This window comes from Micropterus salmoides, unplaced genomic scaffold (genome assembly GCF_014851395.1).
Source record: "Micropterus salmoides isolate LMB-PRFRI ecotype aquatic unplaced genomic scaffold, ASM1485139v1 Ms_hic_scaffold_20, whole genome shotgun sequence".
In the NCBI taxonomy this organism is placed as follows: domain Eukaryota; kingdom Metazoa; phylum Chordata; class Actinopteri; order Centrarchiformes; family Centrarchidae; genus Micropterus; species Micropterus salmoides.
The window spans coordinates 22,107,131-22,131,928 of NW_024041151.1; the positions used below are offsets into that span (position 1 = coordinate 22,107,131).

The 24,798-nt window shown below is 40.3% G+C and overlaps 1 long non-coding RNA gene across 1 annotated transcript in view; it reads left to right on the forward strand.

Moving 5' to 3' along the window:
- LOC119914316 overlaps positions 1-24,034 on the forward strand; it is a 102,503-nt gene extending 78,469 nt beyond the window's left edge. The window contains exons 2-3 of the long non-coding RNA XR_005446762.1: positions 1,721-1,871; positions 23,930-24,034. This is a non-coding gene — a long non-coding RNA (uncharacterized LOC119914316). The remainder of the gene's footprint in view (positions 1-1,720; positions 1,872-23,929) is intronic.
- The last annotated feature ends 764 nt before the right edge of the window (positions 24,035-24,798 follow it).

The window sequence follows — 24,798 nt, forward strand, 5'->3', positions numbered from 1 at the left end:
GAAATGGAAGTTTATTATTAGGTCAACAAGAATTTACAGACAATGTGTAATCTACGTTGATTACAGTGGTTAACTACAGTCTTCTGACCGGCTACCAAAGCGTTTTTGCCCCCCGGCTGCGGATGCATCCAGTAGTGTTTGTATACAAGAAACCCGTCTATAGACAAGTTACTACTTTAGCATTAACAAATCAGAGATTAACCACCATCAAAACAACCCGCAAAAATTAAACAGCTGTTTTGACCATTTGGAATTATTATTATAGTGTTAAGCTAGATAGTAGCCTATACCATTATCTGAAATTAAAATGAATATACTAACATTAGCCCTAATCAAACCTTAACCACAGTGGTGTATTATCGGAAATGTGTACCGATCACAGGCCCATTCGGAGCCAGGAAACACCCTGCTGGTGTAACCCTGGATGTCCATTTTAGTTGTAGCTAAAGTGTATCCAGTATCTACATAAACAAATGCGGACAGCAAAATACTTTTTCGCTAGTGCACCCATATGTGATTGTTGAACATCTCATTCCAAAACCATGGGCATTAATCTACCTCCACCTGGGAATGCTCCTCATCTGATTTTGGAACCTGACTGCAGGTAACTCCCATTTGCTATCTCTATAGTTTGCACAGGGGTATTGGCATGTTTTTACGGGAGAGGGTCTTCCACAAACGGGTCACACCAAGTTGGAAGCACACAAACATCTAAAAATATTATTGTGTGCCGTAGAATTAATTGACCAGAAAACCATATATTTTGGGCATATAATGTATGTACCGCCCGGTGAGTTATCCATTAAATTGCCTGTGTACCTCTATGGAGGTCCATTATTATTCCTATCTCCAGCAATAATTTGAGATTAATGAGCTCTCATCTTTATCTAAAATGTTATAGAATCCCATGTGACAGTGAGCCTCTGGGAGGTTTTGAGTTATTTTCCACCTTTTTGTTTTGTACATTTACCCTAAATGAGGGAGAGTGGTAAAGTGATTAAAAAAAGACATCTTCAAAACTTTTGTATTTATCGGTTTTGCTCTCTGTAAGACTAAGTTTGGAGGCTTGAATCGCACACAAACACACACATACACACACACACATTCCTACACACCTAAGGGTGCTTTGTGTAAATAAGCGTGCCTGTACCCCCGTAGGGAGGTCAGAACACCCATCCATCTAGCCCTGCCTCGAGTCATAATACACACACACGCACACACACATACACGGTTTCCCTCATTCACACGTCCACAAAATCTTTATCCTTCTTTTTTTGTTTCATGTCTTTCTCGTTTTTCCTTTCAAACACACACACCTCTTCCACCCTGCAGCCATCATTTAGTGGGTTGTGTTCAGAAAGTGTTTTGGATGTGTAGCACAAGGGATGACACTGGAAGACATAGGAAGACAGAACACTGTCCAGAGGTCACTGTGTGTGTGTGTGTGTGTGTGTGTGTGTGTGTGTGTGTGTGTGTAGCTTTAATGTATTCGAACTACAGAGGTGGCAAACACCTGCAGAGTTCTGCTCATGCTGCTCACCCCTTAATGTCTTTGTCCCCTGTGTACTACACACACATACACATTGACACACTAAATGCGGGATTCATGTTTTAGACAAAGGAGCTTTTTGTTGGTTTATTTTTTCATTTGATGAGAGGAGAACTGAAAAGGATTTCTGTTGTGTTTTCTCTCTCTCTGTCTGTGTCTCTCTCTCTCCAGAGAGGTTGCAGTACTTTAGTCTCTTCCTGCGAGCAGACCTCTCATCATTCTCCCTGATGATTTCTAATGTTTAGGGAGGGACTGAAGCACATAGAAGATGGAGGTTTGGGTGGATGGAGAGATGGCAGGAATAGGGGGACGCAGCAGAGAGGTAAGAGGGAGTAGAAGGATGTCTTTATTTAAAGAGATGTTGACAATAACAATTATTTCTTTACTTGATTTCCCATGTCTGTTTAAAATAAAATAAAAAACGTTGTTGTTGTTAGGTTTAAAATTTCACTCAGTGTGAATATCATATAGCTTCACTAGTGAAGAGTGATTCAAAATATACATTATACTGTCTGACAGTTTGGAATAAGATTTTTTTTCCAACGTATATAAGAATTGAGACTACTCAACACCTGTCAAATTCATACTCTAAAAGAATAGGTGGCAACATATCAGGTCATAACCGTTGCTAACTGCAGTTAGCTAGTTAGCTCAGTTAGCCGTGCAGCTAACTTAGCAGTCCTGGTTGCTGACTATGTCCGGAATGGGCACCAGAGACAGGTGAGCTGGTTATAGAGCCGGGCTCAGCCGCCCCCAGTGAGCCAAACACAGCCTCGAACACAGCAACAGGGAATTCAGTACATAGGTGATTTACAGCGGCTATGAACAGGACTGACTCCGTGGTCGACAAAGATACGGTGGATTAAGGTGGGGACAGGAGAGGAGCGAGAGGGAGACATTTAGTGAGTTGTATAATTATTAGACTATGAAAGTTAAGAATGTGGCTCTTGAGGTACAAGTGGTTTTACAACACAGGACGGGCCGGGGCTAACAGGTTAGCATGCTAACTTCAGTAGATATCTCTGCAAAACAATACATGTCTTTGACATAAAATCCATAGCCTGAAATAAAGCTGACTGAATTGAATGATGGAACTTTTTGTGAAACAAGTCTCTCCTGATCCTCAAAGAGGATGTTCTTCAGATTGTTCATGCTCTTACCATCAGATAAATGTATTACTAAATACTTATTTAAATTGATACCTGTGTACATACAACTGATATATGGCAAAGACATATGTGAATACAAATAGTGCAGACAGACTATACATGTACACACGTGCATATACAGTACACATACATGTGTACATACATAAATGCATAATACATGCATAAACATAAAGATTAATCAGTACATTTTAACCACAACATAAAATAAGGATGTTGTGGTTAAGGGGCATTAGCAGTTGTATTTACCATCCTGACCATCACTTAACAGCGTTCACTTTCTGTGTGATGTGTGTATGCACATGTTTGCGGGTGTGTTAAAGCTTTTAGTGGGACAGAGACCGAGCAATTCCTCTTCTCTAACTGTCAGACAGACCTCATCTCTCTCATTGTTGTTCTGTGGCTCTGGCAAACACACAAATATACACAAACACACAAACATACACACCTCAAGAGTGCAGGTCCCTCCTGGTTTGCCCTTCCTACACACAACACTCCACCTCCGCCCTCACACTCCTTTTATGTTCTTAAATATTGATAAGCAGCTTTGCAACATTAATATCTTAGATGGCTTACAAGAACACTTAAATAAAATCTCACTCCCTCCCTCTCTACCTCTCCCTGCCTCTCCTCCAGCCTCTCACTTGTTTTTCATTTGTGTAATGCATTTGTCTGTTTGGGAGGAGGAGGGGGCCAAGGGGGAGGATTATAGGGAGTGTGTGTGTCTGTGTATGTTTGTATAATGAAAGTGGGTACTTTTTTTTGCATTTTACAGACCTTTTTGTGTGTAAAATGGTAATGGAAAATTAAAGCATGCCAGCCTATAAATATAATTGTCTTTTAAACTATGTTCGACAATAGAAACAGTACACATTATTGCTTTACATTATGTTACCAATTAAATCACTGGTGAAACTGATGTAACTACAATATGAGTTCAACTGACTTTCAACTTTTAAAAATGGATGAGAATTTCAGTAATTTCAGTAAGAAGATGATTGAACATCTTGACCACCACCTCATCCTTTATTTTGTTTAAAACACACACACACACACACACATATATACATATACATATATACACACACACACCAGATTCTTGTTTACACTGAATATTTACAAACTTTTCTAAGAATATTTTTTTCCTTCAGATCTACAAAAGTAGCTTGAATTAGGTTAAAGCTAACCTAATAGAGGGGTTTTGTTCTTTTACTTGGATGATGCACGTTATAAGAACAGGATGCTGCAAAACCACCAAAGTATGAGCTGACATAAGGGTGAATATATCATATGAATTCACACAAAAATAAACAGAAGACAGTTTAATTCAAATCACTGTGAACACAATTGATAAAGTAGTTGATCTGTTCTGTAAATAATTGTAATTGGCTTTAATTGTACTGCAAATCCTGTATTCAGTTATTCTAAGGAATTAGCACACTTACATCATAAGGCAGCTGTCCTGTCCGTTCAAAATGTCCTATGACACTAAATACCATCTTGTTCACTTTTAAGTCTAACAAAATCAGCAAATTTACAAGAAGAAAAATAAAGGGGACTTGAGTGATTGAGAGGGAGTTTGAGTGGGTCAGTAAACTGAAATAAAGAAGGGGAAATTAAGCAGAGGCTCATTCACCTGCAACCTGCTGTGAGAAAACGTTATCTTCTTCACATAATCTTCTTTAAGAAGTGGAGAGAAGCTCATTTCACTTACAAGGGATGACAGTGACTTGTTAACACTTAACTGACAGTGCAGGGTCATTGTGTGTGTGTGTGTGTGAGATTTGACAAGATTTAACCCCGCTGAGGTCCTGAGAGGCTGATAGAGAGTTTTAAAGGGATTAGAACCGGATTAGGGACCAACTGGGAGGGATTAGCCCCCCCGACTCTTACAGCTGCTCTTATACCAGATACCAGACACACAATGCCTTTGACACACACACACACACACACACACACACACACACAGTGACCTCTGGACAGTGGTTTGTCTTTCCATGTCAAGTCTTACACATTCAGAAATGTGGGAAGAATTTGGGAAAGGGAGGGAGAATGGACATTTAAAGACAGTTCAAATTACAGAGTGGTGAAGTGGATGGAGTTATACATCAGAAGTAAATCCTATGCATTTATAACATTAATCTCAATTTTAGGCGACTCTCTGTGTGATAAGCAATCCCAGTCAGCAGGTAGTGACAGATTAATTGGAAATTAAACATTTCTTGAAAAAGACATACACAGATCAACAAGGGCAATAACTGCATCCAAAATTTTCTACAGTCTACATATTGTTGAAGATCACTTTACACTCACTGGTCATTTTATTAGGTACACCTGTTCAATTGCTTGTCTACACAAAAAGCTAATCAAATCAACTCAATGCATTTAGGCATGTTGACATTGTCAAGACAACTTGCTGAAGTTCAAACCGAGCATCAGAAATGGAGAAGAAAGGGGATTTAAGAGACTTTGAATGTGGCATGGTTGTTGGTGCCAGACGGGCTGGTCTGAGTATTTCAGAAACTGCTGATCTACTGGGATTTTCACGCACAACCATCTCTAGGGTTTACAGAGAATGGTCCGAGAAAGAGAAAATATCCAGTGAGCGGCAGTTGTGTGGATGAAAATGCCTTGTTGATGTCAGAGGTCAGAGGAGAATAGGCAGACTGGTTCAAGATGACAGAAAGACAACACTAACTCAAATAACCACTCGTTACAACCAAGGTATGCAGAATACCATCTCTGAACGCACAACATGTCGACCTTGAAGGAGATGGGCTGCAGCAGCAGAAGCCCACACCAGGTGCCACTCCTTTCAGCTAAGAACAGGAAACTGAGGCTACAGTTTGCACAGGCTCACCAAGATTGGACAACAGAAGACTGGAAAAACGTCGCCTGGTCTGATGAGTTTTGATTTCAGCTGTGACATTCAGATGAGTTTTGCATAAACAATGTGAAAGCATGGATCCATCCTGCCTTGTATAAATGGTTCAGGCTGCTGGTGGTGGTGTAATGGTGTGGGGGATATTTTTTTGGCACACTTTGGGCCCCTTACTACCGATTGACTATTGTTTAAATGGGACAGCCTACCTGAGTATTATTGATGACCATGTCCATCCCTTTATGACCACAGTGTACCCATCTTCTGATGGCTACTTATAGCACGATCATGCACCAGGTCACAAAACTCAAACATCTCAAACTGGTTTCTTGAACATGACAATGAGTTCACTGTACTCCAATGGCCTCCACAGTCACCAGATCTCAATCCCAATAGAGCACCTTTGGGATGTGCTGGAACAGGAGATTTGTGTAGCCAACAAATCTGCAGCAACTTTGTGATGCTATCATGTCAATATGGACGAAAGTCTCTGAGGAATGTTTCCAACACCTTGTTGAAAGGATGCAACCAAGAATTAAGGCAGCTCTGAAGGCAAAATGGGGTCCAACCCAGTACTACCAAGGTGTACCTAATAAAGTGGCAGGTGAGTGTATTTACCTTCAGTCCACTTTTCTCTTAAAAGTTTCTAAAAATAATCTCAAAAACACTCCACATTTTGGGTATTATGTGAGTACACACACTCATGCACACACAGACAAAAAGGCCCTCTTGACCGCGTATTTACCCGAGCGCAGCCTCTTCCTTCAACAAGACAAATATTTGGTCCAGAGCGTTTGCCAGTTGTGTGTGTGTGTGTGCGTGTTTGTGTGTGTCACAGACCGGTTTTTCCGGGGGAAGCCAAATGGAGAAGAGTGATAGGCCGACGTACCGCGAGGTTCATCAAAGTCACGGTGCACGACGGCACTCATTTTTCATTGGCTGAGGGGTCCCGCGCACCTGCAACCTACAGAAGCTAGCCCACCTGAGAGGGAGGGAGGGGGGAGAAGAATGAGAGAAAGAGAAAGAAAAATAGTGACAGAGAAAGAGAGTAAGAAACAAACATGAGGAAGAGTCGCCGGAAGAAACCAAGAACAAGAGGGAGGGAGGGAGACACTGGTGGTTGGGACAGTTTGAACGACAGCGTTCTCCCTTTTACATTTCACACCCGGACGCTCCTTGCACCGCTGGGGGGAGGAGGCAGGGGTAGGTGTGTGTGGTGTGTGCTGTTTTGCTCAAGGGAGAAAGACGGGGAGATACATTCTGAAGATGTTATTATTATACGTTTACCTTGTTTTGGGCTCACAGAGGGCTAAAAAAAGACGCACAGAAGCACACACAATGCAAGTGTGCACACACAGATAGATAGAGCACACATCCACATACACGCACCAGCAGACACATGAACATGCAGTCGAACTTAAAAACACTTAAAGTTAATTTTTCTAAATCTTTTAATTTATTTTATTAATTTATTTTATTCACACTACACACATTAGATTAAAAATATATTCACTTTAAGGATAGTTTTGCACATGAATACACGTACTTCGTGAAAGGCCTGTATTGTTAGAGTCATACGACAAAACAACAATCTGATGCAAAAACAGATTCTGAGGTCTGTTTAAAGGTATTCGATTTTCTTTACTTGAAAAGACAAATAATTTCACTCTGGTATATATAAATGGGCCTGTCATGTGGAGGCCACATTTTAGAATTCAAACAGAGTGGGTATATGGCTACGGATTTTATCTTTTGTCTCCCAGTACATTTCTGTCCAAGGCACTGGCTTAGATCTGGCATTGGTCCCAGCGCTGCACAGTGGCTCCCCAACCCAACCCAATCCTAATTAGGATGGGTTAAGCTGATTTGTTGCTGGTTTCCGGCAGATGTTAATTACATGAAATCATTTACTGAAACAGGTCTTTTCAAATTGAACTGGACTGATTGCATCAAATCCTGATAATACAAGGAGTCATTTCGAGATGGTTGTGATGCTCAGAAAAAAATGTATTCATTGTTTTGCAGACAGTCCATTTCTCATGATTGACTATGGGGAAAACTTTCTGAGAAATGTCTACTACAAACATCAAATTACTTTTCCTGTTTAGAGTATTTAAAACCTGTGGCTTTTATAAGATAATGAAGACATTGTAAGTGTAAGAAATGTAAGCCGGCTTCTATCAACCGATCAGAAACAAGTGCTTTCCACAGTTAAATATACAGCACACATATTTTAGTATTTATTTAGTTTTTATTTATTAAGTATATTAGAGTGGAATGTTTCTTTAAATGTCTTTTTCTACAACTAGTTAAACAGTAAGTGAAACACTAACAGTAATTCCGTAATTGTGCGTGTGTCTTTGTGGTGGTGGGGGTGTGTCACCTACAGCAGGTTGAGGCCATCATAACTGTGTGATGTCCATCGCGCCTGTCAACACACGTTTGATTGTACACACACCTCGCCGGTTGCCCCCGGCTATAGAAACCCAGCGTCTGTCCGCTGTACTACACGCTATACTGGACCCATCACTCAGCCACTGTCACACAGCCACACACACCAACAGAGACACAAACATGCAGGTAAAGACATAAATAGACACAATGTGACAGAAACACATACTCATGTCCGCATGGTCCAGCAGACACACGTATCACTTACACACTCCTCCTGCCGCCTGGGTTCAAGCACACACACACTCATACTCACTCACAACAGACGGCTTACACTGGAAATGAAGCTAATCCATCACCTGGAACATGCACACATACTCACACACACGCGGCAGGCAGGCATCGTCACCTTCACAGCTCACCTACTATCATTGTGACATCCATGCCTGCTGGACACTGTAGCTGCTGTGATGAATTCATAAATGCACACATACACTCACACGCACACACCCACGCATGCATATGAATTCATGCACAAGCACTGTATACAAGACCAAAGAAATGTACTAAGGCCTTTGTGTTTTAGTTTGTTTGTTTTCTGAAGTTCACAGATGATACACTTTCATTCTTGCTTTTGTCTTCTTTTCCCTCATGTGTCCCCACTAAAACTGATAATTTTTCCGCAGCAGATCCACTCCGACACACATTTCTGTTAAGTATTCAGATATTTTACTTAAGTAAAAGTTAAATATTCAGTCATGCTGTCAAAACTTACCTTAAAGTATAGGCTCTGATTTTTCAATGTCCATCTTAATACAACACTCATACCATTTGTACTTTTAAAGAGTTATTGGTCGCTGTAATAATTCATCCTCTCCATCCCGACAGTGAAACAATCCCTTGTGTGACTAAGCTGTCAGAAACGGGGCACAAAATCCATAGTCCCTGATCAGTGCAGTGATACTGGTGTAGCATGGAGGTTTGTTTCCAATTCAAAATCCACAATAAAAACAACTTCTAAGTCAATTACTTGAGTAAATGCACTTTGTTACTTTCTATCACTGAGGCACAGGTGTAATGATTAATAACATCTGTATTTCATTTGGGTGTTTCAGGGCCTGCTATTGTGCTTGCGTCCTCACTGGAAAGGGAACAGAACCATTGTTAATATTAAAAGTCAAAAAGTCAAAAGGCCTTTTATTCATCCAAATGAAAACTCTTTCACAGCTATGACCAAAATACAACCCACAGCTGTGACTGATGTAAAACTCAGACCAAAATGATCCCCCAAAACAACAACAAGAACATAAAATTCCCTGGAGAATCATTGGTGTGCATGTTTGACAAATGCTCTCTGGCAGCACTGCAGTCTCAACCAGCAGCTTGCTGAAGGCTACAGCAGCACTGTTTCGTTGCTCTCTTGTTACTGGGCTGTAAATTCAGCGGATGGCTCCTGTCTCTGCGTATTGATCCACTCCGTCACCTTGAACCTCGGTATTGACACATGGGGCGACGCTGAGCAGGGAAAAGCGGCAATTTACAGACCCTCAATTATGACATTCATAGATGATGTCACAACAGGGGCACGGGGCTTTCAGACACATGCAGTTCGTCGAGGGATTGTACCCATTTGTTTGAGCTTTGCGCACCAAAACACACACTCAAACACACACTAAGCAAAGGCTTTCCATCCTAAACAGCACTTAATGGCACCCTGTGTGCCTGTCTATGCACACATGGAGTATCTCTATGAGTGTGTATGCGTGTATCACCTCTGACAGCCGATCTAATGTCTGCTGTCCTCATTCCCCGGACAGATGGTTCACTGGACCATGTCATTAGTAGAATACAGTTGGCCATTATAATGTCATATTAAATACCACATATCAATAGTACGATAGCATGAGGCAAAACATTCACTGCTCCCTGCTGAAACCTTAGACTTTGTATCCATTGCCTAGTAAGGCCAGGTGTAGCAGTAAACACCATGTAATTACTGAGCAACAGAGAGGACACAAACATTTTACATTTAACCTTAACAGGTTCATTTTTGTATTGTTTGCATATAGTAATAACATAACTGCCGGACTGTAGCCCAGAGCTCAATCAGTCAAATTTGTGACTGGGAACATCTCTTTAGGGAAACCTAAAAAGGAAATTGTGTCTCAACCGTGATCATGTACAGTAGCCATCCTTGATCACCACTATTGCTGAGGTTGTTGGAGTCTGTAAGTTTATCTCTGAAAGAGTAGGAGGTTAGGAAAAGTGTAATGCTTCTCATGCAGTTAGGACATTTGTCATCTTTTTTTTTGTTTGTTTATTTTGACTGTAAATATCAGCACAGCGCTGGAGTTTACATCATGACAGCTAATGCTCATCAAAGTAAATTTAACACATTTAGGAATTTTTAAAAATATACACCAGAGCTAGACTTCTTTTTATTTCTTCTTTTTTAGTTCTCTGTGGTGCATTAATTTAGTCCAATATTAACAATCAGTTATGACTTTTAAATGATAATGGACAGAAAGGTTAAAACCAATATTTGGAATGAATGATTTAATACAAAATACCAACATAGAGGCGAACAACAAAGAGTGGTCTGTGTTTTATTATAGTCTGTCTCAGTTAGAACTGAACTTAATTGATAGTGCAAGTATGCTAATAATTGATTAATCGTTTAAAAGTTATTTTTAAGCAATAAGCAAAAAAAAATCATTTGCTGGTTACAACTTCAAAAATGTGTGAATTTGCTGATTTTCTGTTTTATATAATTGTAAATATACATTTGGTTGTATAAAACAGTGCATTTTAAGACATCACCTTGTGCTCTGGGAAATTTAGAAATTTTGAAGGCCAATTGATTAATCGAATAATCAAGAAAATAATTGGCAGGTTATTCAATAATTATTATTTAATAAGACAAAGTGTTAATTAAAAATATCTTTATAACAGTTTTTGCTTGCGTTTGACCTTGATATTACATCAGGAAAGTACCCTGTATCATATACAGGGCAGCCTCACACAAAAGTTTGACTTTCAAGTAAATACAGTAGTCGTTTCAAAAAGAGCTTTTGAGGCCATTTGCTTCCTTTGAAATAATTATGATCTTTCAATGACCCAACTTTGGGTCTTGACCCTCACATGAAGTACACTGCTATATTGCATTACAAATGGATTTCAAATTGAAGCCATATCAGATGTCACATATCTGATTCAGTAAGTAGTGGCCAGGGGCCGCCCAGCCATCGTTAATACTGTATTCACAATCCATTGATGAGATCATGAAAAACTGTGTGTGTGTATGTTTGCCCTCATAAGACTCACCCCTGCATGTACTGACACTCATAAATACACACACACACACACACACAGAAAGACAGACACACTCCCCAGGGCCTGAGTGCTCTCAGTGTTGACCGTTGAGGATGTGGGTCAGAATAAGAGGGCAAAAGAGAGAGCGGCTCTCAGCAGTCCACACAGATGGGCCATAGTCACTCACACACACACACACACACACACACACACACAGGGAGGTCAGGGTTCACCTGGAAAAGCTCTGGTCACCATCCATCCATCAGTTTTATTACTGAGCCATGTCAAAACAGAGAGTGGACGAGAGATGCGAAATAGAGTGCTGAATTAGAAAATGCGAACAAGAGGAGTCTCCAGAGACAGTAAAAAATAAAGTCCAAGAAAATTGTAGTCATACTGTAAAGTTCTACTAAAGTAGATACACGACCTATGTGCACTTTGTCAATTTGTCTGCAGAAACTCAGATGGTCAGCGTGTATTTATGCATGTCTAAGTTAGTTCATGCATCAAATGTACTTTCGAATGAGGTTTCTAAGTGTGTGTCTGTGTGTGTGTGTGTGTATCTGTCTGTCTCCCCTTATTTCCCAGATTCTTCCCATGGGAGAATGGCGGCCATTTTGCCCTGTCACTCCCCTGTGCTTTTTTTCCCTCTTCGCCTGTCCAATAATGACAGTTTAATTTGCCAGCCAATTACACCTGAGCTGTATTTAAATGAGCCAATCAGGACTTGTGACAGAATGACTAGTCGCTCCAGTTAGCCCTCAGACGCAGAGGTCGATTTACTCTCTGACTCACTTAGTGATACTGTTTGTACTGTTTGCAGTATTTCATTCCTCTCAATTCCATTATAGTCCTGTCTTTTAGCAAACATACCGTGTGCTGACAGTTTATGTATATTACACAGTATTTAAAAACACAATTAAAAAAAGGAGGTAAATCTATGAAACACCATTTATCTTTTAATTATAACATTATTCTTAAATTAATCTAATTAATTATATATATTTTGTGGATTGTGTACACAACTGACATTTCCATAATTTGAGTTTAGAAGAAAATTAGAAAAAAGCAACAGTGTAAAATAGGAAAGGAGAGCAAGACTAAACAAGACACTGTGAAATTAAATGAAACAAAGTAAGAGAGATTGACAGGGCTCAATCCTAATCCCCTCTTGCCCTGTGTGTAAATAACGTCTAAGCATCTTATCCTGCTCATTTATGTAATGGGGGTCTTTACTGAAACATTGTGGTTATAAGCTTCTAGAAGCCTTAGATGTATTTGTATTTGCACAAACCTGTGTGTGTGTGCATGTGTGTGCATGTGTGTGGGAGAGGTAAATAATTGTGTTTTTCTATTTCTAGAGGCGCGTAAGTGTAATTGTGCAGTTGGTTTTTTTTGTTGCATGTACTTGGTATGCAAGTGACTTTTCACTGTGTTTTTAGTGTGTATTTTTGTGCGTGTGCACACTCCTTGATTAAACAGCCCCTTTAATCTCAGCTGCTTCCCGCTTTCCCAAGATCCCCTCCAATAAGAGTAACTACCATCTGACCGCACAATAACTGTAACTGTGCATTTAAATACCAAGCGATGGTAAGTAAAAATAACCTGAGTCTAATATCTTCAGATTAAATACATCTCTTACAGTATAGCTTTGCCCTGCGGTGCTGCTTTAAGCTGTTTCCCAACACACACACACAGACACTATCCATGAGTTTGTAGTCAAACACACTGAACACATATACTATACTTATAATCACAGTGGCAAAACCATACTTAAAAATATTAAATCTAGCTAGAAGGCTTTGCAAATTGCACTTTTAAATATGTGACCTGACCTGCTAGGCTTTTTGGCACCCTGGAAAAATTACTCTGCTTGATGAGTACGTAGAACCATCGAATGGTTTTAGGAAGGAACCTGTCACAGTAATGACTCAGTATAGGTTGGACCCAAAGCAAGGCTCTAATGCTACCGGAGTTGCAGATTTAATTGCCACTGGGACCAAGAGTTAGACTCTTAGCTGTCAGTCAGTGTTGTCCAATATGATGCACTTTGTGATAAAATGCTGATGATGTTTGCTGTTTAGAATTATCTAAAATCTTAAAGTGTCATGGGTGCTGAGTACACACAGGGATAAACAAGGATTTGGAACCAGACCCAGATACATGAGACAGAGCAAGTTCAGTATCCTTAGATAAAAACCACAGGCGATGTCCAGACAGTCATAGAAAGAAGTCCAGAACAAAAGTAAATACTTCAAACAGAGCACAGGCCCAAAACAAATTCCCAAAACAAAAGAACAATACATCCAGGAAGGGAAGGCAGGTGAGAACCACAATAAAAAAAACCACTGTAGACAAACAGGTAGGGGTTACAGGCAGATACACCAGGCACTAAACAATGGCCTCACCAGGACCAAGAAAGAACACGCACTACGTATACACACACGTTGGCAAGGTGATTAAAACATGTGAGACACATTAGGTTATCAACACGGAGGACACAGATAGGAATAATGTAGAGCAAAACACAAGAGGCAGACAATTTCAAAATAGAACAGTAAAAACAACAACAAAAAAAATTGTCTGTACATGATCATACTGTGTACACAATGAGTAAATTAATAAGGGTACAAAGAAACGAGGGAAGAAAAAAGAAAAAAGAGGGAAAGAAGTAAAGACACCAAATAAAAGACTATAGAAATGACTAAGCTGAAGAAAGAGACAGAGGGGAAATCAGATTGCCTGTGTTTTATCACTTTGTTAATTATTTCTCTAGTTCATTTCTGTTTGTATTTGGGTTCTTTGTTAATACTGTTCATCTGAGATTCGTGGCAATAAAAACACAGAACTGGAGGACAAGTCAAGAGAAAATGAACAAGAATAAGAAAGAAAAAGAGAGAGAAGTAGAGAAGAGACGTGAGAATGAGATGGAGGGAAATCAGCTGAGGGATAAGTAGAAAGACAGAGAGGGAGATTTTGGCACTGGTCCAGCCATCATGCTGAGTAAATGATTTGATTCTCTTATCAAATTGATGGTTAAAGCCTCACTGTTACAGTTTGCCACAGTGAAAAGCAGCACACACACACACACACACAACGTTGTTTCGTCATGACATCTGGACACCTCTGTGGCAAGGACCGTGGCATATAAAAACACACACACACACACACCTGGAGCAAAGCATGCTGGTCTTTCCAAAGACCGAGTGGAATCCCGCTGTGTGACTGAGAGCATCCTACATTTATTCCATCGCACACAAATACAGTCATACATGTACATGCCTATATCTCTTTAGACACACACAGGAGAGGAGAGGAAGTGGAAGGAAAGAAGGAGATAAGAAGAAAGGCAAAAAGAAAAGAAAAGGACACAAAAAGAAGGAAAGGAGGGGAGAAAAAACATGATAAAGAAAAGAAAGAATATATGAGATGAGAAGAAAGGAAAGAAGCAAGGAAAGAAGCAAAGGCATGAAAATATATCAGGATGGTCAAAGTGGAATGGGATGCAATAAAAAACCAAAACTAAGAAAAAGGAAATGAAAGGAATGGAGGAGGCAGGATGACATGCAAAAAGAAAAGGAGAGAGAGGAAAGAAATATTGAAAGTGAGGAGAAGACAGGATAATGAAAGATGAACTAGAGAAGAAAAGAAAGAACGGGATGAATGGAAAGAAGGAGTGGAGACGAGAAGAAAGGCAAGAGTAGGGAAGGGAGACAAGACAACATGAATGGATGGAAAGAATGAAAGAAGAGGAGAAGCAAGGGGAATAAAAGAAAGAATTTAGTGGAGAGGAGAAGAAACGACAATAGATGGGAGAGAGAGAAAGAAAGAAAGAAAAGGAACGAAATGAAGGAAGAAAGAAAAGAAGGGGGATGAGGGGAAGGGAAAGAAGGTGAAAGAAAATGAGAGAAGACATGAAAACAACAGGGAAGTGAAAGGAAGAGAGGGAAGGGAAACAGCAAAACAGAGAAGACTGAATGAAAGATAAGAAGAAAAGAGGGAAGGGCAAAGGATAATGAGACATGAGGTGAAGACAGGACAGAAGCAAAGAAGAGGAGACAAGGAAAAAAGGTGAGTAGAGGAGGACTGGAAGGAGATTAGACAAGATGAAAGCAAAGGAAGAAAGGAGCGAGAGCGAAAAAGGAGGCAAAGAAATGGGAGAAGAAGAGATGAGGTGAGAGGAAAGTAAAGGAGCATGAAAGAGGGAGAAAGGAAAAGAGGAGAGAAGACGCAAATTCATAACGGGAGTAAAAGTGGATAGAGGAAAGTAAAGCAAAACAGGAAGAAGACAAGACAAGGGAGTGCATTGAACGTCTCTTCTTTGTTTGTGCTCCATCTGTGGCTCCATCGGCATGATTGCAAACAAAACGAGCATCGGCAGCTCAGTTAGTTAGTTAGTTAGCAGGGGAATCAGTGAGTACTTAGGCCCCAATTATCCACTAAATCTGCCTCTCTTCCTAAATGAGATTATTGCCACACACAGAAGCTGTGGCTCCCATTGGGTTCCATTAACTTTGATTACTCCTCATTATTTACTTACAGCTCTGCCACTGTTATTGCTTTCACTCACACACACACACAGAGAAAGCTGAAGAGAGGAGGGGGCGATGCAAACAGGGAAACACACTTATAGTTATATACAAACACATTAAAACTGAGGAAGATACACTTAATAAAAGCACAAAGTGTACATTTGTATATACCTGAGAAAAGGGAGTACGGACACAAAGACAAGGGATGCAGTGAGAAAAGAAAAGAATTAGGGGAGAAAAGAGTATGTGTGTCTCAATGGGAATGAAGGGAGAGAATGAAAACAAAAGCGGCGAAGAAAAGAGAAAATGACTATTTAAATAGAGAGACGGAGGGAACCGTCAAACACCACCATGAACATTTCATTTCATTGCACACACGCTGGTAATACAGTTTTCGAGGGAATAGCATCAAACGAAGGGAGAGGAAGGGAGCTAAAGAGAAAGAGGGAAAGAAAGCAACAGAGGAGCATTTGACTCATCACAAAGGGAAACAAAGAGAAGGGATAAGGAAAAAACTGTGGGAAAAGAAGAGAAAGAGTCCAAAACATACAATCAAAGACATAGATGCAGAATAAATCCTTCCTGAGATAGAGGGGAGGGGTGGGGGTATAAAGAAAATGACTATAAGACAAAGATTATCCTCACCAGAAAAAATCATCACCACTGGTTGTTTGTTTCAACATTTACAGCAAAACAAACAGTTTCCTTTGTTTGACGGGTACATCTTGTATTTTTGTTAACAATGACTGTTGTCTGTTAGGGGCAAAGGCAGGAGCAATGAGTTACAGTTAGTGTCTGCAAAACCTTTTACGGAGGATATAGGGTCAATGGTTGGTTTCACAAAAGAGTATAACTTTTACACGGGAGACCGGCGTTCGCATCCTGTATCCCACCAACAGTCAATGCTGGTTTATTTTAACCATGGCCATGATTACCATAACCTTAAACAAGCAGATTTTGTGCTTACACATAATCAAATATTAACCATAGAAGTGGCAGTTCTGACAATAAGTCATATCAATTTGACAAAATTTTCTGATCTAGCTTTTTTATGGAGCTTCTAACTGCATCTGACTTCATCTGTCTTCATCAACGGTCACACTCAGTTCATATCAATCATTTTTCTCAATTTTGGAAGCCACTTTCATGCAATGTTATTTGCTGATTTAGGTGCTGGATCAGAAAACGCTCGTGCTAGTTAGGAAGGTAATGAGAAACAACATATATAGTTGTTTAGGTTTGTGGGGTTGTTGGTAATAAAATTAGAAGAATTGTATCATATGCATCTTTATCTTACATCAGAAATAATTAATCAGGTGACAAGTCAAATGTTCCATTTATTTTGCATTCATACAAGGTGGATCTAGAACAGAAAATGCAAAATAAAAGAAAGTGCTGAATTAAACTGGGAGAGAGGCAGAGAGGATCTCTGTCAACCCCTAAGCAAAGATATCATTTCTTTTCTTTGACAAGGAAAGTAACACTTGTGCTTTTAAGGAGGCCTCTCACTAGACATAAGAGCCCCCTCCCTCAAACCTTTACTGTAGAGAGGGAATAAGTTTGTTTGGTGACTGGAGAGCTGTTCAGTTGTTGTTTTGGGGCTGTGCCCAGCGCTCCCAGCACATACCACTCTAATGCTACACTCTTTGTTCACTGAGCTGCCATACAGGCCAAATCACCAGGGCACGCAAGTGTGTGTATGTAAATGTATTTTGGTGTAGTGGGGTTGTGTGTGTGTCTGAAACCCATTACCACATGAGCATCAAGAGATCACAGCTGTTTCGCCTCCGAACTTTTTGACAGCAAAAAGAGAGAAAACTATACAGAATGCCAGAGGAGGGAAAAAAAGAAAAGGCTGAGGAAAAATGAACTCAGCTCTGAGGCCTAATTTCACCGACATTGTCCCTCGCCTAATTGCGAAAATCCCTCCGTCTCTCCTTCCCTCCCTGTCGTGCGGCTCTGTGGCGCTCCAAGGTAAAAAAGAAGTCGGGTTCTAATTTCATTTCAGTTTGTCTTAGGACAACTCTTAGATGTTTAATTCTATCCCAATTTCATGTAATCAGGCAAAAGACTTCCCCAGAGGGAGGGCAATGCAGGCCAAGGCCAGGCTTGTGCTATTTGCAAATGTAATTGGTCCACCTTTATTCTGCTCTCCCTCATGTTCAGGCTGTCTTTTCTCTTTTCTATCATTTACCCTCCATTATCTCCCCATCCTTCTTTCTCTCTCCATCTCTTCCAGTATAGCCCCACATCCTCCTTTCCTTCCAATCCCCTTCCTTTCCTCCCCATCTCCTTCCTTTCCTCCTCCCCCGTCCCTCCCCTCTAGGCGACGGCAGCGTGGTTGTTATTGTGATTTCATATTTTCTTCTCATCCCTGCCTCTGCAGCCTCTGGACATTGACTACAAAATCCATTATCATTTGTATATTTTAATTATGCAAATGAGGATAGCTCAGCTGGCCTGTTGGAGGCTGCAGGGGAGAAAGCAGGAACTCCATTGCGGGTGATTACAATTCATCCGCTCGTCTCGCTTTAATTGTAACAAGCTAATTACCTTGTTTCCATTTAGTTTGAACAATGCCAAATAGAAAAGGGAACAGTGATAGCTTTGGCTAACTCACGTGGCGACGCTAGCTGACAGGCATGGAGAGAAGAGGGAGGGTGGATGAGGGAAGAGTGAGAAATGAAGGAAGGAAGACAGGAGTTTACAACTATGGTAAACATTACCCCGAATATGGGTTAGCATGTATTTGATTGAGTCTGATTCAATGTTTTTGTTGATGAACCCTGTGTTTTTAGCCAGAGCCCTCAGCGTCGCAACCCCTGCTGTGCCAACTCCGTGGTCTCATTGACATCAGTGAGGAGGCTGTGTTTTTTCATTCAGGAATAATGCTAGTGTTGTATGTAGTGTTGTAGGGTGGCTGTGGCTGAGGGGGTAGATCCACTTATCAGAATACTGAACCCCACATTGCTCCCGGTATGTATGAATGTGTATTTTGGGGGTTGACAGCTAATACCAGAAGACCTACAGCTTGCATTAGGTGTTTATACTTACATTCCTGTGATACCTCGGAGTCTCTAGGGCACCACACAGCATTTCTAACATTGCCTCAACTATCAAACAAACTATCTAAACATGGTTATGTAATAGAGTTGTTGCAAACTGTGAACTCCTTTATTTAGTTATTTGTGAACATGCTGGTGTTTATGTTAATAGACTGACCTCTTGACTAATGTTGGTATATATGACTGGACAGAAGAATTTAGTTTGATTAAAGAGGGTTTAACTACAGTGCTGAATTTACAGTGAGTAGATGCTTTTTAAAAGGTTTACTGTTCTTATAATCCTGGTCTTTTCTGAAATTTAACTGGAATTATTCCAACTGACACAAAACCAAATTTACAGAGGTAAAACATAGAAATGTATATATTTTTAAGATACTGTTCTGTTGAAATACATAAAATTAGGGTCATAGATGCCATCTTAAATAAAATAGTAACCCCCCCGCTTGGGCCATCAAACAAGTTCCAGTGCACCATCTTTCTGCTGTACAGTCTGAGATTAAAAAAAAGGGCAGCTCAGAAAAGGTAGACACTAAGAAAAGCCCTGCAGGAGAAAGATAGAAAGCATCTGAACTGATTACTGAGTGAGGTGAAAGCAGAGGAACAACACAGATTATAGTATTCCTTGTAAAAAAAGGAAAATGGAAATTGAGTAATAATGACAAATAAAAATATCCTTTCAAAAAACAACAATGACCATCATCCTGGATTTATATAGGCTTATAGTGCATAACGGGCTCATGGTCCGCTTGGATCCCTCCCTGTACATGAGACCAGGCTTGTGTTTCTGCCAGAGGTGTTCAGTCTCGTATTCACTCTGTTCAGAGGTTTCTCACTGAAATGAGTCCAGGGCTTCTGGGGATCAAGACCAGGCCTCAGCTGAACAAGATCTCATTATCTCTCCCTCACATAGACCCATGCGCACACTTACATAGGCACATAACTGTACATAGACATACACACAAAGATATGTATTCACACATGCACACACCCTGTCATGCCACAATGAGCAGCATGTCACAATGAGGGACCCTCTATGTATGTCACTGTGATCAAGACATGTGAAGCATATTACAAATTTAAAGGAGATGAAATCTTCTTCTACGGGAGCTCAAAAGGCCAAACTTGATCTTTCAGTTTTCCTCATATCTGCACCTCTTTTGTGTTTCTTTCTTATCCTTACATTCACACACACACACACACGCACACACACACACATGCATAACCATTTGCATACAGTATACTGGTTTCAAATGCAAATGACACACTCACACCTTCAACTCTAGACATAGACAGGCACCTACACACATACATACATCAGAACCCATACAATCAAATATTCACCTTACCTCCATTCTCTACCAGGCAGCTTGGCATTCTCCTCTTGCCAACTCCCACCTTCTCCATGCCCACCTACTTTGTGGTGCCATCAGGGAGAGACTTGAAAGGTATTTGAAGCTGTCTTCCTTAATCATTTCCCGGATCCCGCAGGACACGCTGTGTGACGTGATGGAGGAAGGACTGGGGGGGGAACATGGGGGAGAGAAAGCGATGTCACACATCAGTCAAGTTCTCTCCAAGGGTTCAGGAGGAACGCCCCATGACACAGATGGAAGGAGTGAAAGACCAGAAACCGAACCACCCCATGGTTTCTCAAAGGTTACAATAAAATAAGTAGAATAAGTGTTTAGGAATTAGACCAGAAAATGCATTACAAAGACATATTTTTGGTGACTCCAGTTATAATCTTTTTGCAATGTGATCTAAACTGGGTCATGGGCCTCTTTCTGCCACCATCCTTTCCCCATCTGTGACATAACTAGTTAGTAATGATATTACATCCCATGGTGGGAGGCTGGATTTACTCCCTATGTTGCCTGACCATTAAAAGTTTAATAATCCATGCTTTTACTTCGTATCTTCACTCTTTATACAGGTGCATTTTAGCCAAAGACTCAAATTAAGTAAATTTTGCCTCACCCTGTGAGCCAGTGACAATAACACACTAGTATTATTTAGGGTTGAGAATATTCAGTGGGGTCAGTGGTGTCTGAAATACTCTCTTTACTGTACTTTATTGTGGTGGAAAAGTTTGTGTGTCCAAGTGATGTTGGATCATGTGTTGTCTCCAAGACAAATGTGTCCCAGGTAAGAGGTCAGACTAAGCAATTCACCTTTATGGAGCAGAGACTTCAGAAAAGAGCAGTTGTTTGGTCTCGTCAGGCTTAGGGTTGTCCCTTGCCACCAATTCAGTTTTATGGAAATGAGGTCTTTCCTTGCCTGAAATAAAGAGCCCCTCCTCTAACATCAGAAGAAATTACATTTTTATGAAATATAATACAGTGCTTGTTAACTTTCAGGGGAAACACAAGCAGTGGTGCTAGAGAGACCACATATTTAATGAGTGAGACATATCGGATAGTAACTGGATTGATCGCAAAATTAGCTTTGTGATTCAGCTCAGCTGGTGATTGCCTGATCAATTTGATCATATGTTCATTAGCAGTAATTAAACAGAGCAGAACGTCGCAGTGTCGGGAAAAAGTTAAATTGGGAAAATTAGAGGCTGTGAGAATAAAATTCACCTACTACAGGTCAGACACCAGGCTGAAGTGAGTTTGATAATCACCAATTCGACATGCGTTTTACCCAGTCGAGTCTGCATTAAGATGAAGTTTGCAGTACAGCACCTCCATATTTTACTCTTTGGCATACCGGGACATTTTCTTGTGTACCGGGACTTCTCCCAAGCTGCCGGAACTCTCCTGTGCCCTCTCCATATCAGGTTTTCTGAGCACTACGTGATGCTCACCTGTTCCCATTCTCGCCTGCCTCCTTATCTCTGTCGGCGGAGAAAGACGAGGGAGAAGAGAAGCTCTATGGCATGTCTTTCAAGCAGCAGTGTGCTGAATGTCGCTCGTCAATGTCACTTGTCGTGAACCGACCAATCACAGCCTGGATGGGGACATTTAAAAGTGTTGACAGATAGGTGTCATTTACACTGGGGATGCTGGGGACAGGCCAGAATCTGAATGTCTCCATCACTTTTTGAACGCTTTTGTTAAAAATAATCTTAAAAAACAGCAACAAGAAATGTTAAATAACAAATGAAACAATGCACAAAAGGAAAACATGCAATGCAGTTGAAATATAGAAGAAACATATTTGCATTGTGTAAAGCTGATTATTAAATTATCTGAATTATATTTCATTATATTTTGAATTTTGAACTGGCACCTACTTTTTTCCACTTCAAGCACTGTGTTGACCAGCTGGATTTTATCATCAGTGGCTCAACACTTTTGCTAACCAACTCACAAGGTAAAACCCTGAGGTTTTTGAATCATAGTCAGCACCTCCAAGTCTGAGGCCTTGTGGATTGCTCCATTCAGGTTGAGATAGAGTTGCTGCCTCATGTGAAGTAGTTCAAGTAACTCGGGGTCTTGTTCACTGAATCATTAGTGAGGGAAAGATGGTGCATGATCATCAGCAGATGGATCAATGCAAGTGATGTGGGCATGGTGCCAGACCGTCATGGTGATGATGGAGAGTCTGAAGTCCTAGCTCTCGATTTACCACTTTTTTCATGGTCCAAGACATTCCAGAATTTAACCTTAGAGAGTTAGGAGCTCAACCATCCAGAATTAACTCACAGTAGCCTTGAAAGAAGCCAACTGAGGTTGTTTGTGCATCTGATTGGAATAAGAATCCCGATGTCCAGCCTTGCCTCAGGATCAGTCAAGCAGAGCTGGAGAATATGGCTGGGGAGAAGAAAGTCTCGCCTGCCTTACTTACCCTACTGGCACTGCTACTCAGAACCAGATAAGCAGTAACCCATACACTGAATTAAAGATATAGTATTTTATAGAAAAGTCAACTACTTTTATTGTGTATCCTATATGGAAATCTGCACTTCTAAGATTTCAACACATGAGCTGCATATGTTTTTAATTCTAATCCTGAAAACCTATGTCGCACAACAATAAGACCATAATGGAAACATCTGGGACCAATAATGCATATCTCTTCCTACTTACTTTTGTAGCGTTAACCTATATTTCTAAGCTGTGGACAAATATTAATGTATACATTTGTGTATCCTTGTGTGTGTTTATAAATGGTAAATCTCCAGTGCTTGCTGTCCCAATTACCCGTTACCTTCACATGGGAAATCAAACTCCACACCCACCCAGATGAGGGACAGCCATGCCATTCAGTGGCATAACTGCGAGCAGCCAAAATGTTTATGCATTCACTGATTTTTTCGCATATGACTTACTGCCTCACCATCTGGTCTCAGGCCAACCACACCACTTTAAAACCAATACAGTCCCAAACACTTAAAGTTTTGGATAAGAAACCACGTCAATTTCATCACTGCAATATTCTGTCAAACTATAATTTATTAAGTTGGGAAAATTTTGTTAAGTTCACAAGTATCTGTCTAGCATATGAAATCCTTCATGGCCTGGCCCCTCCACCTCTTAGTGAGTTTCTGAGTTTAAGGTCCAACTCCAGTCAGCTCACTCGAGGAACATCCAGAGGGGACTGTGTCATTCCATTCAGGAAAACTGCGTTTAGTCAGTCAGCCTTTTCTATTAAAGCTTCAAAAGAATGGAACAACATCCCAACGTCAATCAGAGAAATTAATAGTTATAATGTATTCCATTCATCATTAAAACATTGGCTCCTTAGCAGTCAAACATGCCAGCACTGAACTTCCACCGCCGCGTTCTTGAGTCATCTTGCATGTTTTTTTTAATTAATTTCGATACTGCTGCATTTTAATGTTTACTCTGCCTCTTAAGCTTTGTATTATAACTGACTAATGTCTTTGACTGTGTTCTTAATATTGACTGTAGTTGTTTTATGAACTGCAGCTTGTGCTCTTATGTTCTGTCGCCTCCAGCTGCATTTCTACTTAAGCTCTCTTAAGTTTGTTTTGGCGTCCTATTCCTGCTACTGTAGCAAATGTAATGTTTATTGTATTTTTGCCATGTGACAATCAATTTGTTTTACCTATTACCTATTTTCAGGGTGCCTATTGTACATCGGGCCTAGGACTACAGATGAAAAATAGCCTTTTGGCTAACTCTGGCATATTTTGAGCTGTCATGTTAATATGTACTATCCTTGCAAATAAATAAATTATAAACTTTTACCATGTTTCTAATCCTGGTTTCCAGTAGAATACATAAAATAATTCAATCAACCAAATAAATTGCAAAATAAGGTGGCCTTACATTGAGATTATTTACATCTCAGAAGGTCAAGAAATACTTAACCTTAACCCTAATCCTTTGCCTGGAAATCCACCGCTGGCCAAACCTCTGATCTTATTATAACTCTCGATTACTTAAATGTTCAGATGTCATGCTATGTTAAAGCTGCTGTAAATACCAGGAAGTCTTAATGGAGACAGAAAGAGAGTGATTTGATATCCTTGGTAAATACGCAGCAGTCACAGATCAACCAGTACAGCAGCTAAATGACTTGATGCCTATTTGACCTATATGAATGGTATTACTGTAAAACGCCATGTGTCTCTATCTACCTCTTCATCTACCTTGTAACTCCAACATTGACATTTTACAAACAAGCTATAGGCTTGAATTACACATGGCCTTTAAGTATTGAGCAGTACTCAGGAACTTAGGGCCCATGCCGTGCTAATTTTTCAGTTAAAATAAATAAGCTGTCTTTATGCAACCGTCAGGTTTAGTTATTACAACATCCATATGTTGTGCCATATGTCATCTGCATATGTGTGTGTATTAGATGGCTGTATACCTTTTAAACAACTCCAAATCCTCCACCTACACATTGCATCTTCTGTATTTAACACATGTAGCAATGGAAAGAGAGACATGGGGGTTTAACAAGCAGACAAGCTGACTCCCAAATG